Genomic DNA, 16,514 nt, shown 5'->3' on the forward strand with positions numbered 1-16,514 from the left:
GTGAATGCATGCATTTATTGTGCAGGTGCAGACCTTGCTCTGAATATAATACAGTGTCTCTCCCTGTCCTTCTTTTGCCTCTCTTGCATTACAAATAACAACTCTGTAATGCTATGGTGTCATAGCTTTGCTTTGTTAAAAGCAAGACCTGGTCATTTATTTTGCTGCTCTAAGTTACTTTTTAGGACAGGTGCCCAGAGTAACATGTGCCATCTTACAGCTGTCGGACAGTGGGCCAAAAAGGTAGCTGTTACTTCCTGCAGTTGTCAGGAGGAGCCTGGGATGGCTTTATAGCATGGTGTTCACTGGGCATGTAGATGAGACATGCAACATGCAAGGAAGAGAGAACAAGGTCAAGAACAAGAAAACAAAACACATAAAACCAGAAATTGATCTTGTGGGCTTGTGCTTGAGTGCTGATGAATGATTTTAAAGTCACGATATTAGTAAGAATATACTATTTCTGTGGCAAAATCACATCAGACTCTAGTGTTTGAGCTGTTTTATGTATGCGAAATAACATACTGTAGATAGCATTGTAAATAATAATACAACATGTTCATACTGTGCGTGATAAGATCCCACTTAGAGCTAAAAGGTCTTTGTTTCTCCTTGAAAACTGTTTACGTGTGAAAATAACAATAGGTTTTCTAATTCTCACACGAGTAGATGTTGCAGCTCGCAGAGGGTTAATATGCACATGTAGGAGCTTGAAAATCTGCAGAGGCAGGTATTGAAATCAGTATTCAGAAACTCTCCTGCTTCACCCTCAGTGACTATTTAAGATTTTGTTATCCTCATCTGCCCTGCACCACACATGGTAATGGTTTGTCCAGTGTCTGACTTCTACATATGACCCTTTCACCTTAGAAACGCAGGTGTGTACCTCAGCATGCAGAATCTGTTTTGTTGCATAGATGTTTGTGTGAATGTGAACGTATGCCTGCTCAGTGTATGTGTGAGCATGTGCACTTTGCGCCAAGTCTGCGCTACTGGGCAGCCAGCTGTCTCTCTGATTACCCAGCATCCTCCAGGTGTCAGAGCTGCCATCTGCAGATGAGTGGCAGGGTGTGTGGAGCAGAGGAATGGGGGGAAGAGATTGGGGTAAAAAGAAGGGGAGGAAACAGAATAACTGGTTCTGCAGACATCTGGAACGTGTTCAGACGGGTCAGCTAGAGCCACAGAGTGTGAATGGTGCTCAGGGGATTCAACTTGCTCAATTGAAAAGGTGGCGTTTTGAGTCTTAGGTCTTTTACTTTGGTGGGCAATGCAGCTAGTTCTACAAAATAAAGACAAACAAGACAAGTTGCAAATCTCACAAAAAAAAGTTTGCAGGATGTTTCAGAGAAGAGTGTATTTTCTGATTATTTCTTATCATTATTATCACAAGAACTTCTCGGTGTACAAGCCTTTGAGTTTTTCTGTTTAGAATTGCCCTTAATTGTACCCTGAGAGAAAAATACATTCAAGAGGGAATAATTTGGTTGGTTAAATACATGAATAAAAGATCATACATGTACAATATTTGCTTCTTTCTTCATTGTTCTCAATTAGCCTCAAATTGTGAAATCAAAGGCGCGTTTGTATTGCGCTCTTTGTACAACTTAGATGCTGTGTTAAGGCACTGTCATGATGCATGATGTCACAGAAATACTGCTGTGGTGTTTGGTTTCCTGCGTGAACACAGGATCCTCTTTAAAGCTGTCCTTATTCTTTGTTATTTCTTTAATTAGCGGCCTCCCACTCTCAATTAAGACTACCTCCCATCCTTTCTTAGTCAGGGCGGTCGTGCTCTGAACACAGCACCTTCAAAGCTTTCCATCGCCAGATTGACTTCTTTGATGTTGGTATATGTATTCTATGACACCCGGGTTTAACAAATGGCTGTTTGCCTGTGTGCATGTGAGGCTATAATAAAGCTGACCCCAGGTTAGATCCTGGACTCAGAGTGGTGTGTTTAAGCTTGGAATGTGGACTCTGGGTGTTTTTTTCCTGCTCTTATTGGAATCAATTTTTGAGAGAAAAATCTGACATCACTAACAGTATTAAGACAGACTGTGGCCAATTTTTTTACTTCAAAGCCACGTACAAGAATCACGCTGTTGATCGTTTATTAGGCTTTGCGTGGCTGAGTATATACAGCTGCTTGTGCAGTGAAAGTGCTGTGAGAGAAATACACTGATCCTCTGTTGGCTCTACTGCAGACTTCACACAGGACCTCTGTTCGCTCTTGAACATCCGTTCCTCAGGTGGGCTGAAAGTGTATTCACTGGGCTCCCGGAACACATTGCAATTCAAGTTTTCATACTTTGTCAAACCTCAGTTCGTTGGCGAGACGTGAAGACTTTGGTCAGTGGCAATTAAAATATTTCCTGATTTTGCCAACATCGTTTCTATATAGTGTTGATTCATGTCCATTTATTCTTCCTACTGATGTACATAGAAGCTTGTTATTCACCTATTAGAGAACATGAACATGAACATGATATCAAAAACGTCATTATTTGATTCTGTTTTCTTTTCCAGGTGACGTTCATGAATTTTAAAGTCATCCACAAGTGAGAAGAGGGTGTTGGAGCTGAAGTCTCTTATCTCTGTAAGTTTCCCTCATTGCTCACTGATACAAATTACAAGTATTTTCTTGTAACACTGTAACACTATGAGCTCGTGAATGCTTTGATGCCACCGTTTGCTTCTCTCTTAAAGAGAGCCCATTGTTGTTTCCTCCGAGCAGAGCGGAGCATCTCATGGCGCGTTATGCGCTAGTGGTTCTATTAGCAGAGCAGCAAGCAAAGCCCAGCGTGAAATAGCCTATGTTTAAAATAAAACTATAACTGAATCTGTGCATGTCCACCACCTCTCTCCATCAGCACATACAGAACACTCTTGATTTGTTTCACAGCAAATACAGAGCTCTACTCCGGTTAGTATTCTGCCATGTGCACCCTCAATAGCTGCTTTCACTTGGGTGAAGAAAGGGGTCTTTTAAAGACTTTCACAAGCATCACTCCAGGAACCTTTCAGCACTGGGACCTACAGTATGCCTTTTAATGGACTTTTTATCTGTGAGCAATAAAGATTATATCTGGAGTCAAATAGTGCTGTAGGTAACACTAGCCCAAATTAAGCTGGTGATGTCGCGGTGGCTGATCTTGATGGTTTCAGCAGAGGTGGGAGACGTGAAATGTACAGATGGGAGAGGTTGGAGAAAAGAGTGATCTGACCATCTGGCTAATCCTCCTGTTTAAGAATACTTATTAAGGCCCTCTGTAGTGGCCCTTGAGCTGTGTCACTGCTAGGTCAACAAGTGGTCAGTTTGATTCTCAGAGTCATCTTAAGACTCACACACGCTTCAGTGTTTAGTGTCTCACTGTTTGGGCGGGAGTTCAGTTTCAAAGACACGACTTCTAGCTTGTCTCGTATAACAATCTAGAATTTGTCAGCTTTAATTCAAGTGGTTTGACGAAACTGTCGTAACCATTAAACATTTAATTACAGCCATATATATAGATCCCTTCAGGTCACTCTGTTTATTAATTAATATAAGCCTTGTGTATTTTTCTCTTTCTAATTTCACTGTGAATGAAGGAACTGTGTTATAATTAGGGAGAATCAGAGCACTTTGGATTGCTTTTAATTCTATCAAACTGTCTTAATTTCATCAGTTCATCTGGAAACTTGAAATCACATTATTGTGCCTTTTAACATGCAGTTGCTTTTCAAATCTGATTACATGGCGGTAAGATGACAAGTGGACCCTGCTAACAACATTATAGTTTTTTATAAGACACCGATCCCTTCGTGACAGAGGCAATTTATGTATGTGATTTTGTTTTGAAATCCTTTGAGTAAGATAGAACTGTGTCCTGGAGGATTTGGAAAATCAAGGCCTTTTCTTGTGCATTTCTAATGGCACTAATCAGCCCTATATCTAAACATGTCTTAAAACTGTCATCTATAAATATGAGCGTTTTCAATTGAGTTACACTGTTTATAAGAAACTGAGTTATAAATAAAATTGTAAGCTGCTACACTCTTCAGCCAGTTCATGCATCATGACCGGCTTATTTGTGGATGCCCGTTGTTGTTTGCTGTAATGGCAGTCATTTGCAAAGAGTTAAAAGTGACCATGCAGGAAGCAGTCGTTGGGGTGATTTGTGGCGAGCTGATGAGCTAATGAACTAATGAACCCGCTGAGGTTACCTGTTTGCTTTTCTCAAAACAATGTCCCCCTCTGCTCTGTTCCTTTTTGGGTTTATATGTGAACTGTGCTGCTTTACATTGTAAGATGAATCGGCTCTGCTAATGGGCACCATCTAACAACATTAGCTTTAGCTTCTCTGTACTTAACCTTATGTTGACTGTGAGCTATTATGTCCTCCAGAGTGTGGACAGTCAGCGTATTTGTCTGATTTGTCCCCACACATGAAATGTCCATTTAGGCATGCAATGGACAGAATGCCGTTCCCGTTTGCCATCAGGAACTAGTTTAATTGTGGGAAAAGAGAAGTGAACTTCTGCGATCTGCTACGACCACGCTTCAAGTCAGCACATTCATTCATGCGTGCCAGCTCACCAGCACATGTGCAACAAATACATAAGTGTGCATGTTATGTATTTAGTTGTTTGTCAGGCTGAGTCTGTATCAATTCATTTGTGTTTGTGCTTGCATGCATGTTTGTGTTTTGCACACTCATGCCTCATCAACATCCCGTCTGAGGCCCATCTGGTTTGCTTTGAAGAGGCTCGTGGAGCTGCATCGGCCAGGGCCGGGCCAGCAGCGGTTCCTCCCCACTAACACATAAATCCACGGTGCAAGGCCCGCTGCCAGAAACAGTATAGATCGACCCTCGTGGCTACTTCCCAAACCACCCAAGCTCATACCCCACTTTCTCTCTTCTATTGCCCTTGAAATGGGGCCTGCTCTAAATATTATCTCCCCCTGTGCTTTATCCCTCCGTTTATCCCTAAGTCGGCAGAGAGAAGAAAGGAGCTGTGGGCCTGAGTCACTTTTTCCCCTCTCTTCTCCTCTCTCTAAAACCACAGGCAGCGGCAGCGGCTTCCTGGAGATGAGCGCTTTTGTCTGTTGTGTGACCGCTGTGGCTTTACGCAGATCCTCCTCTCATGAGGTAATGCACAGGCTAGATGAAGCGGCAGAATGAGAAAGAAGGGAGGTGATTGAAAAGAGCTGCCTCGAGATGGATCTATATTTTAACATGTGATTTATCCAGGGAAAGAAAGGGGTGCTTTTCAGGGATGTATGCTCTTTTTCAGGAACACCCTGCTTCACAGAAAAGCCATTGTGCACTGAGGCGGCTGTTGTGTCCAGTTATCAGCTGGCGCCTGCTAGTCAGCTTCACAGCATCATCTGTGGGTGATGTGCCATCATGTTTCTCGATGGTTCGTGGTTTTTAGTGCCTTTTTGGACATGCGCCTAATACTCATTAGAAGATGAGGGGCATAATACAGTTGCTCTTACTGGATGTGAGTTAATGTAAAGACAAATATAACTGATCAGATGATCCAACATGTTCAGGAGACATCTTTTAGACAGCATGTCTTCATCGGTTCCCCTCTGCTGCTTGACAAGAGAATTCCCTTCATACATCAAATGTTCTGTTAACAGAACATAAGTACAACTTCTCATATGACAATTTTGTGCTGAAGCATTAACCTTCTGGTGAAAAGAAGTAGCTGACGACTTCAGAGCTTGCGCTTTTTCCAAAGCACAAGCACACACTCCCCGGGCTAAGTGAAGGGCTTGGCAGCGGAGGTAAAACTGTAGTACACGGGGAATTGGCAAGACTAAAATTGGAGGAGAGGAGGGAAAATGTTCAAGAGGAATGAGAGTAAATATGTTGAGCTCTGATGGTGGTACTGGCCTACGTTAGGATGGACTTAGTGTGAATGACTGTAAACAAGACATATCAGAGCATCATCTGAAAAGCTGTGATGCTGATGACCTTCCTTTACCAAACGTTCCTTCCCGACTGTCTCACATCTGCAGACATATTTAGAAATGTTTCAGTAAACAGTTTCTTTGTTTTTATGTAAATCTTATCCTTTACTGTTGAAATAAATATTTTATTATTCATTCTGCGTATTTCAGTTGCTCTTTAAGAATTTCTTAAGATAAGAAGATAAAAAACAAGTGTGCATCTACATGTGTGTGCACAAACCATGGCTATGTATTTAACTACACATGTGGTCGATCCACACTTTTTCCTAATTTCTTTGTTGACAACTGTTATCTGTGTGGACTTCAGACCCCCTTTTCTGAGGAATGCCACTAGTGTTGCTGACATTGAGGATAATTGCTTCCTGTTTTAACTGTCATGGGTCACGAAGGTCAGGGATCAGGGTCAATCTCAGCTGTTGTGCTCTGAGCCATAGAGGATGCCACCTGGTTCTTAGATCATGGGGATCCAGCACATTATTCTCTCCAAACAATATGCTCCTTTACCGTTTTACATTCTTCAACACGCCATAGCTGGAAAATGGTTATTTTCACCTGTTCAACATCCTTCACCACTTCATTAAAACCAGAGGGGTTTCAAATAGCTTGTGCTGCCTGTGTAGGTAGAAAGAGGGAAGGTCACGATACAAAGCAGCTCCTCTGCAACAATGCTCCTGCTGCAGTGCTAACACCTGTTTCTAAGAGGCTTGTGGCAGCTTCCCATTTGTGAACGCTTTTACACTGACCCCAAATCCAGCTCACAACCAAACAACAAGCAACAGCACATCCTCATAATTACAGTATTCTCATTACAGTAAAAATCCTGCATCGCATTTTAAAGCCGCCATCAGCTAAAATTAACTGGCCTTAATGGCTGCTGATTGCATTCTTACACTGGACAGCCCCCTTCTCCATTTTTAGTGATCTGATCGTTTAAGTACATGCTAGCATAATTGAAGTCTCTTCCTTGATTAGATTTGCACCAGCTTTTAACAAAGCCTGCTCGAACTTAATCCAATGAGGCCCATTGTAGCGAGAGCGGAGGGATGACATCGCTCCTGGTTAACTTCTAAATCAACCGAGCCATCGAGCAATTAGAGGCTGCGCTGATAAAGAGGTCGGACAACTGAAACTAATCACACAATGTGTCAAAGTGGACAACTGAGCAGTAATTCTAACAATGGATTACTTATGCACACTACTTTATTAGAAGAGACTTGGGAATGGGAATTACTGAATTTTCATGACTCATGGCTCACGGCTATCAATGAACAATACGGCATGAAGCAATAAGGCGTCAGTATTTCTTTCAAAATGGGGCAATGAAACACGATGCTCGGTTATAAGTGGACTTATGTTTATTTAGTGAGGTTTCTCAAGCATGGGCCTGTTCTGATTTTAGCTGTCACAGCTAAAGGGTTCATGTCACTTCTGCTCTAAAGCCCTGCAGCAGCACTTCATTTCTTCTGCTTTTGTCTGCTCAGCAAATTCATTTCTTACTGACACCAGTGGCAAAGCTTGTCGGCATAGTTTTACACATTTACATGAGCCACTTGCACACATCAGGCCTGACCCACTGGGACTGGAACAGGCAGCCCAGCAGGGTGTCGAGGTTTGGCTCTAGCCGCGTCTTTCGGTGACACCTGCCCTTCCATAATCACAGTTAGAGACGACACCTGCACCAGACCTGTGGCTGTGTGTCACACACCCAATCCCATAATCCCCCCTTTTGTTCTCTGTCACCATCAATTAGTCATGTACCAGGAGTCAGCCTGAGGAAAGTGTGTGTATGTGTGTGCGAGGATGCATGCCCCTTCCTGAAATGCCTAATTACAGCTGCCTTTGTTGTAACATTTATGCGTCTATGAAGATAGTTAGATTTACATTATGATGCTTTTATCCAAAACGACTTACAAGTGTGGTACAAAGCAAATATCTAAGTATAAGTAAAGTGCTCTAGAAAGAGCTGCTTCAGTTTCATGGTGCATAAGTGCAACAATTTTATTTCATCATTTTTTTTAATAGTTTTATAGTTTTAAAGTTTTTTTGAAGTGCATATAAAGAAAAGGTTACGTCTTTTGCGTGAACATTTAATAGTTTGAGTTTATTTCCTGAATAGAAACGCACAGGTTTCTCAGTCCTTTTTGTCTATTAGTTGGTTGGTTTGTGAAATAGTGGTGGGCCTTTTTTCTTTTATTTATCTTTTAATTTGTATTAAATTATATTATAGTCCATGCTTCTCTGTACATTGAGGACGTTTTATGACCATAAAGCCAAAAAAAAATCATAATCATAAAATAAACTGAAAATTGCTTCAGATCAAGTTACACCTTCTATTTCTTAAAATGCTTTTTTCACATACACACACTTGACATATTTTGTATGGAATGGCATGTATACAACATGTCATTAGACTTAACTCAGCTCTCCTTAACCAGATCAGCATCTAGATTAAGAACAGGAACAGTTTGACCGAGCCAAGACTCTTCCTATCTCTTCTGTCTGTAAAATCCTCCTCTATTCATAACAATAGGATTTCGTGTTCACTATTAATAGGCCTGAACATGCTAGAGCTCACCTGTTCAAGCTGTAACTAATCCAGAACTATATAATTCCCTAGAGGTTCAATGATCCGGCCCGTAAGGTGCCAGGGGATGTGCAGGCATGCTGGAGAGGAAAGAAACAAATGATTTTGGACGAAGGCCTAGTTTGTGCAGGGCCATTTTAGAAGTCAAAAGCCGTTGATTGCAGAGTCGAGATGTTTTTGCAGTGTGTTTCTGATGTTAATGTAATTTATTGAACTTAGTCATCCAGTTTTGGCAGAACAGGAATAGCAGGTCAGACGGTGATAAATTTACATGCATATGGCACATTAAGGCAGCATTTCTTTTTGACATGAAGGAGTATATACACCATCTTATCTGGTTCCTGTGTTTACAGGTGATTGTTGATAATAGCTGATATGCAGTGTGATAAATGCACTTTGATTTACGAGAATAACAATGCTATATTATGTGAGCCAGGCACACTTAAGATTAGAGTGACTGTGATATGATCACAGGCCAAATTTATGTGTGTGTGTTCAAGAGGGCTCCAGAGCATGTTTGTTAAAACCTTTGGATGATACTCCAAAATGCTTGGCTCCTTTTCAAATCCTGCATCACTTCCTGATAATAGATTTTTGATGTTGTTGCCAATTCGTCATAAAAAATACACCTTTGGGTTTTGCAACAGAAACTGCTGCATGCAACCGTTTCCACAGAAAAAACATAGAAATGCAAATTATTTATCATCTGGATGCAATTAATTTAACCTACAGTGTTTTACTCAATAATTAATGTCTATTGACATGTGACCCTATATGCCATACAGTAAACAGCATGTCTCATAACTATGTATGAGATCTTCTAGTTAGCTAATATATGGCTGTAAGGCCCACAGACAAACCCTGGATCTTAATAAATCAGCCATATCTAATGAACCCCCTAATTGTGATTTACAGCCTGTGAGGGTGGTGCTACGATTGGTTAGAGAGAGAAAGAGCCATAAGAGGAGGTCCAGAAAGGTTTTATAAGAGAAATATTTCATACAAAAATGTATTATAAGTACTTTTTTTAAGCAAATGTGAAATTCATGTGACTCTCATTAGAGGTTTGTCCAGATTTGATACTAAATCTGATAAAAAAACAGAACAGCTGGACCCATAGTCCAACTAACAACAAATCATTATACATGTACTTCAAGTAGTAAGCTGCCTCTTCCAGTTTCTATATAATCAGAAGATGTAGAACTGTTATCTAGATTATTTGTTGTTGATATTTCAGTTTCGGTTTGTGTTGTTCTTTGTCTTTTGTCGTTCATTCATGTGCATTTCTTATTCTCTTTATTCCAAACTAACTGAAAACATGTGTCAATCTGCCCCTGTGCCAGAAGATTTTCTCTCATTACAACATCAGTGTCTTTAGAACAATAGTGAAAACTTTTATTAACAACCCGTACAATAGAACCACTACTGTCTTAAATGCTACTGGATTATTTTCATTGAGAAACGGAGCAGTAAAAGATTAAATGAGATAAACACACTGCATGTTTTGAACTGAGGCTTTGTTCAACATAAACAATGAATAATCAATGTGGGCTGGTAAAGAAAAATAGAATCCTGATCGAGCAGCACACGTTACCTCTCTACACTCAAGGCTGTGACTGTGTTCACTGAATATAAGCCACTTTTACATAGTATTTAAAATATCGTGACTTGCACTTACAAATGGTTTCAAATCACTCAGCCTCTTTCCCATAACACACACATACGGATGGCAACACTCTCACACACACTCTGTAAGATGTAGCTTCAGCCAGATCAGGGGACACACTGCGGAAAGGATTAGTCTGGATTGTGACAGCTCAACATGCCGGGGGACACTGACATGCCTCCAACTGCCAAATGAGACAACTGCTCCTGCAGAGGAAAATAAGTTCAGCGTGCTTCACAGCTGGGCATCATCCTCCTCACTTTAAAAATCTCCCACCTAGGAAGTTGTAGATCCAAAAATCTCTTGCAAAACTTGTATTCAGGAGGAAATTAATCAGCCTGTGTTATCCAAAAAGTACATTTGAATTTACACAAATTTACATCCAAAAGTTCATGAATTCTGGAAAACATTAATAGAGAATAGACGAATCTTCAGATCTGTCTTGTATCATCACTACAACAAACCTGGATCAGCTGCAACAGGAGATAAAGAAATAAAATGCAAGTGTTTTTTTTTATCCTAAATCTAGAATTTCGATTTTTTTTTAAAACAGGGGATTTTAGTGTATGCAGACCATGTTTAACAGACAGTATACTGCACTTTCTAAACTACAGGAAGAAATACATATCTGATAATAAAACATGAGGGGTTTTATTCTGTTCTTCTTCTTCTTATTTTGTTTAATATGAACACAAACATTATTTCCATAACTGAACATTAAGCATTTTGCTGTGTTGCACTTATTGTAAAATAATTTTATAAAGTTAGTGCCACACTCAGTGTGTTTAAAAATGTGAATATTTTCCTACACATCTTCCCTCTTTCTCTTGGCATGTGTGTGTACCAAGTTATGTGTAGCAAAGTTATACGCTGCCAAAATAAGTAGAAATGAAATCCTGTGTTCTGAGTAGGGTTGACTTGTTAGAACCATCTGTACACATTATGCATTCAGGCTGGTCAATAATTAAATAAAATTATGTTGTTTATCGACACACCAAAAGTAGCATGTCTCTGAATAATGCAAACAAACAAAGCTGGGGGAATCCTCAAAGCTCTTTCATAGATAAGGAACAAAGCTCATTGTCACCTTATAGAGTGGCAACTGGGATTACAAAGGGAGCATTTAGTGAAATGAGTTGTCAATCTTAATCTGGGATTAGCAGGCTTTTGCACCTCCTGGGCGCTCTAAAAGCCACCTGTTTGGATGCTCCTGCAGATGATGCCACACTCCAGAGCTCCTTGTTTGTTTCTAATTCTTTTGTTCACATTCAAGATTTTAGGATTTTGCTTTTGAGCTATGAAAATATACTGAAATCTGTTCATAAATGTTTCTTAAGTAGGTTCATTTCATTTTGCCAAAATAAAAGTCGTTCATGTAGGGCTGAGTCTTGTAGACCATGGCTACAAATGATACTAGTCAGTATCAATTATTGCTCTTTATGATTGTAGTGGGCTTTTATTCTAATTAAAAACATATGAATGGTCTATGGTGCTTTTTATTGTCTGTCTCCAAATCACGAACTGAGACTAAAAATTGACATTTATTATGGTGGTTCCCCTCTTTGGTGTTTGTCTCTCTTTGCCGTCAAGTCATCTCAGATCAACATTCCCTGAATTATAAATATGACGTGAGAATGGACAAATGCAATAAATTAACAACACTGAAGAGCAGTAAACATGGATGTCTGTTTGTTCTCAGCTGCGGTGAGACCTCTAATGACTTACTGAAGCTCAGTTTTTTTTCTGTTGCTATGGCCTCAGGGCAAATGCAGTCAGTCTGAAAAATGTGTGAGGGCAGCTGTCATATCGCCATGGGTTTCTTTTTTTATGACTTTCTACTCTTGATGTCACCCTGAAATGCACTTTACAGTCAGTGATACTTGTGAATTTTAACCTTTTGGACATTTTCTCTGCTTTGATTGATTAATCTCTCTTTGTCTGTGTGTATCAGCTCAGTTCGTAAAGCAGTCATCTACAAATCGTAGGGTTACTGGTTCGATTCCAGGTTCCTCCTGGCTATATGTTGACGTGTCCTTGGACAAGATACTGACGTAGCACTGTCATCTACTGCAGCTGTCCAAACAACAGTTTTCCCAAGGGGATCAATGAAGTATATTATTATTTGTAAAGTACTGTTCAAAACTAGCATCTTCTTTCCATAGATTCATTTATATTCTTAAGATAATAGGATTTCCCCCTTTTTTACATTGCATATCAAGTGTATAGAGGTCAATAAGATGTCAAAGGTAATTGGTATGATAATAAGGATTGTGGTTTGAAGTGAAAGGACAGGTGGCAGTGCTGTGTCAGCTCCTGCTGATTAGTAGGGTATTACCAACTGTGAGGTGTTTGTCAAACGATAAGTTGCATGTGCTTCAATCTGATATGGATCAGAGGGCAAAAGAGGTGAAGAGAAAGAGACATGATAGAGAGAGAAGATGCATTAAAACCGATGTAGTGTTACTGCAGGTTGACAGGTCGATGGGCACATTGGACCCAAATACAGACCTAGGCAGGCACAAAAACACAACACAGCAAGAGCAAAATAACCAGGCAGAGGTAAAAGACCAAGCAGCAAGCAGGGAGTGAAAAACATGCAAAGTAAACAGACTGAAACAAAGGCTGGAAGTCTTTGGTTGCTGTGGGTTGATTAACAATCTGGCTGCAAGCAGGTGAATTTATCAGATTTAAATAGAAGGAGACCGTAAGTGGAAACTGGGAACAGGTGTGTGAACGGGCAGACGACCAGATGACTGAGAATGAAAGTAATAGTGCTGAATCATGACACTTTGACTGTACACAGGCCTTTAGATTATTATTAACACAGGGGAATCTTCCTTCTCATTTTAGACGACTACTTATGTTAGCTATGGTCAGTGCAGGGATCCGTTTCAGTTTGACTGTGTAACTTCTTTTTGCATATGCACCTGATATGATGTTTTGGTATGTAGCTGCACTACCTCTAAGCACAGATCACTTACCTATAAAATACTTTAGTTTTCTAATTGTAAAGTAGAAATTATACTATTTAGTATCAAATTTGTCCGACACAGTCAGTCATCATACTGTTATGCAGCTGTTTCTCTGATTTTTAGGAATTGTTGTCGCTTGTGGAGTTCTTCAGGGTTCTAGTTTTGGTCCATTTCTGTTCTCAGTAGGAGAACAGGTAAACACAAAACAAAAAACAGAATCAAATAAAAGTCAAAATGACCTAAAAATCAATTCTGTGCTTAACCAACAAAGAGTACAAGGGAGATATGTTCCCCGTGTTGGTATCAGTTAGGAGTCTCACTGCTGCATTTTGTTTGACTGATATAGAAAAGGAAATAAAAGCATGAACTCTAGTCTCCATCTTAACAGACAGGATGGAAGTTGAAAGAAGCATTCGCTGGCAATAGAGTTGATTTATTTATCAAATTTATCAAAGCTTGGGAGCATTTCTTGCATGGGAGAGGCCCAAGGATATTACTGTTATTGAAGAGGATGAGGATTTTAGTTTATTCTGATTTAACTGTAACTAACTTTTAGGGCTGCTGTTCTGCTTTTTACGCAGAATGTTTCTGTTTATATGATGGCATACCAATCTGGACAATGTTGTCTACTTTAAGGATTAAGAGACAAAATGTTCGCACTGACCTGGTCTTCTAACTACTGTGGGCGGGAGGTAGCAGACAAACAGTCCTATTGAGCCACCAAGTGTTGACATTGGTCTTCAATGGTTTCTTCAATGGTTTACTCTGTATCACTGCCATGAAGTAGATAAATGTATATGTGTACTGTATTTGTGTTAGCTAGGGGTGTGTTCGCGTGCCAGGAAAAATAACAAGCACAAGGGAGGGTGTTGGTCAATAAGGGCACTTCTGGATTTCTGGGGGTCTGCGGTTTTGGTCTGGCATCACCCAGGTACAGAGCCTGAACACAGAGACCCAGCATAGTAGATGTGTGTTTACGCCCACTGTACAAACGACGCATTCATAATTTTCTGAGTGTTCCATCATTGCTTTGATTAAGAGTTTCCATCGGCAGAACCAATGGGGACATCGGACCCCATGTTTGTGTCCATCTGATGAGAGACAAAATCCTTGACTGGCAATGTTTGTCCAGTTTGTGAACATTAAATATTCTGTGTACACTGGATAAAGTGAATTTATTCCCACATTTCTCTCATTTAACAAGGATTCTATTGAAGCAATTTTATGTTAAGAACACAAAACTAAATATTATTACAACCTTTTTTCTTAACAACACTCTTGAATAACAACATTATGGAGACTACTGCTACTACTACTACTAATACTACTCAAACCATATTAAGAATGGCATGTTTTGTATACTGTTATTATACTAATAAAATGTCACCAAATTTTAATTTTATAACATATTGCCAGTGCTCATACAAATGCCACAATGGTTCTCTTTATTACTAACAACTGAAACTGAAGTGTAGAAAGACAATACGTTATAAAAGATACCAATCATAGCAGGTTGTTGCTGTCTGGAGAAATGTTTTTGTGTCAGCTGACCAACCTAATAACCACATATTTAGTTTTCTTTAGAAAGAACTGTAGAATTTGTTGTTATAGCAAATAATTGTGCCCCACTTAGGTTTAACAGAAAAAAGTTCAGTTCAAGAGAAGTTGCTTCAGTTACTGTAAACTCTGTACCCGGCCTGAACGCTGCCCCTGCCCATCCCATTCGAGTGTCTTGTGGATGTAAATATTTTATGAAGCGGTATACATAGAGCTTTTCAGTGTAACATTCTGATGGTCGCACAATGACTTCTGTTTACCTGAGAATCGTGAAAGGATTTGGTTGTGACAGTTGATTGATGCACAAACTATTCTATCTCAACTCTCGCACACAGCATCCGCCTTCTGCTTACCTCCCTTCATTGTTCCACTTAAGTCATGAAAAGGTCAGAGAATACCCAGTCGCATGCGATAAGCACCTCTTGCTTTTTAGTAGAGCAGCTGTTTGTTGGTTCTGCTTGCTACAGAGCGGCATCTGACAGTGAAATCTATGTTAATGGGTTGGAATTTCAGAAAACACAACTGCTTTTCTTGCTGTTATAGCAGTGGCAAGCTGGGCTGGTTTTGGGTTGACTGGCACTGCTGTTGAATGTTTCTATTTTAGGTTACAGGGCTGGGATGAGGGAATCTCTGGGAGAAAACAGTGTGTGTGTGTGTGTGTGTCTTCACATTCCATGTCTGACTTTTGACAGTGCCCTCTGTTTGCAGCACTTTGCTATGATCTAATGAGAGTTCAGTTAAAAGCAAGATTTAGGAGCTGGCAGAGTTCTTTTCATACAAGGCCTATTCTCTTCAAGCATTTTTTCATTTATTTATCCAGGGAAAGTAACTGAACACACATTTTCTTTTTAGCAACGCCCTGCTCATTCACACCTGGGAGTTGCCCAGTACAACCACAGACTTCTACTGATGGTCACTGAACAACATCTGTGCAGCAATTAGCTTTGCAAGAAACGGGCATTTAAGAGGTCGTCCAGCTCTGATAGAGTCTGGATTTCTCCATCAAATGCCTTTGACCACTTTTAATCTAATCAGTTTTTAAAACTTTACACTAATCACTAAAACAAAAAGAATTCAACCCCAATATGTCTATTTTCTGACTTTTCTATTTAAAAAAATCTAGCAGAATAGTTTAATGTTGCATGTGGTTAAAATACACAAAATTATAATTTTATTTATAAATTAACAATATGATATGATTTGCTTCAGAAATTGCGACTCAATAGTTGTAAGAGTACATCAGCACTATGGACAGCTCTGTAAAACACAATGAGGCGTAAATGGATCCAAACTGTTTAGTATATAACAACAGTTGGTTGCTCAGAATAGAACAGCAGGAGCCTGATGTTAGTAATAAACAGCAACGAGGTAATCAATCATAATAATAATAATAATAATGCTAAGACTTTTTGATGGGCCGGCCCTCTTGGGCTTTCCCATGGTGCCGGGTCTATTCAATTGAAAAGGCGACCAACAATGTCATTTTTCCAGAGATCTCGATACAGTTTAAGGTTGCTACAGAGCATCCATCTGTGTTTCTATTTAAACCTTCAGTTTCCCTTTGCTCTCTTTTAATGTATTTTTTTTTTACCAGGACTGTCCAACAGACAAACAACTCCAAGAAAGTCCTCTGTTTTCTTTCTTCCCCCTGTTTTTCTCTTCTGAGATACTCTGTCTCACTTTTTCTATGGTATTTCCCACTTCCTCAGTTCTATCCAGCTGGGACGGCTGGAGATTTTACACCCAATTGGTCGAGTCAGAGGCCTTTGTCGGAGC

The 16,514-nt window shown here is 39.9% G+C and overlaps 1 protein-coding gene across 3 annotated transcripts in view; it reads left to right on the forward strand.

Moving 5' to 3' along the window:
- Nucleotides 1-16,514, forward strand: part of LOC113166145 (transcription factor SOX-6-like) — an 88,162-nt gene that overhangs the window by 12,208 nt on the left and 59,440 nt on the right. For 2 of the 3 annotated variants that reach the window (XM_026366109.1, XM_026366110.1), the window contains exon 2: nucleotides 2,527-2,596. The exons of the other annotated variant lie outside the window; for it this stretch is intronic. The gene's annotated coding sequence lies outside the window, so the exon portion shown is untranslated. The remainder of the gene's footprint in view (nucleotides 1-2,526; nucleotides 2,597-16,514) is intronic. 3 annotated transcript variants of the gene reach the window in all.

Source organism: Anabas testudineus, chromosome 6, assembly GCF_900324465.2.
Source record: "Anabas testudineus chromosome 6, fAnaTes1.2, whole genome shotgun sequence".
NCBI classification, from domain to species: Eukaryota; Metazoa; Chordata; class Actinopteri; order Anabantiformes; family Anabantidae; genus Anabas; species Anabas testudineus.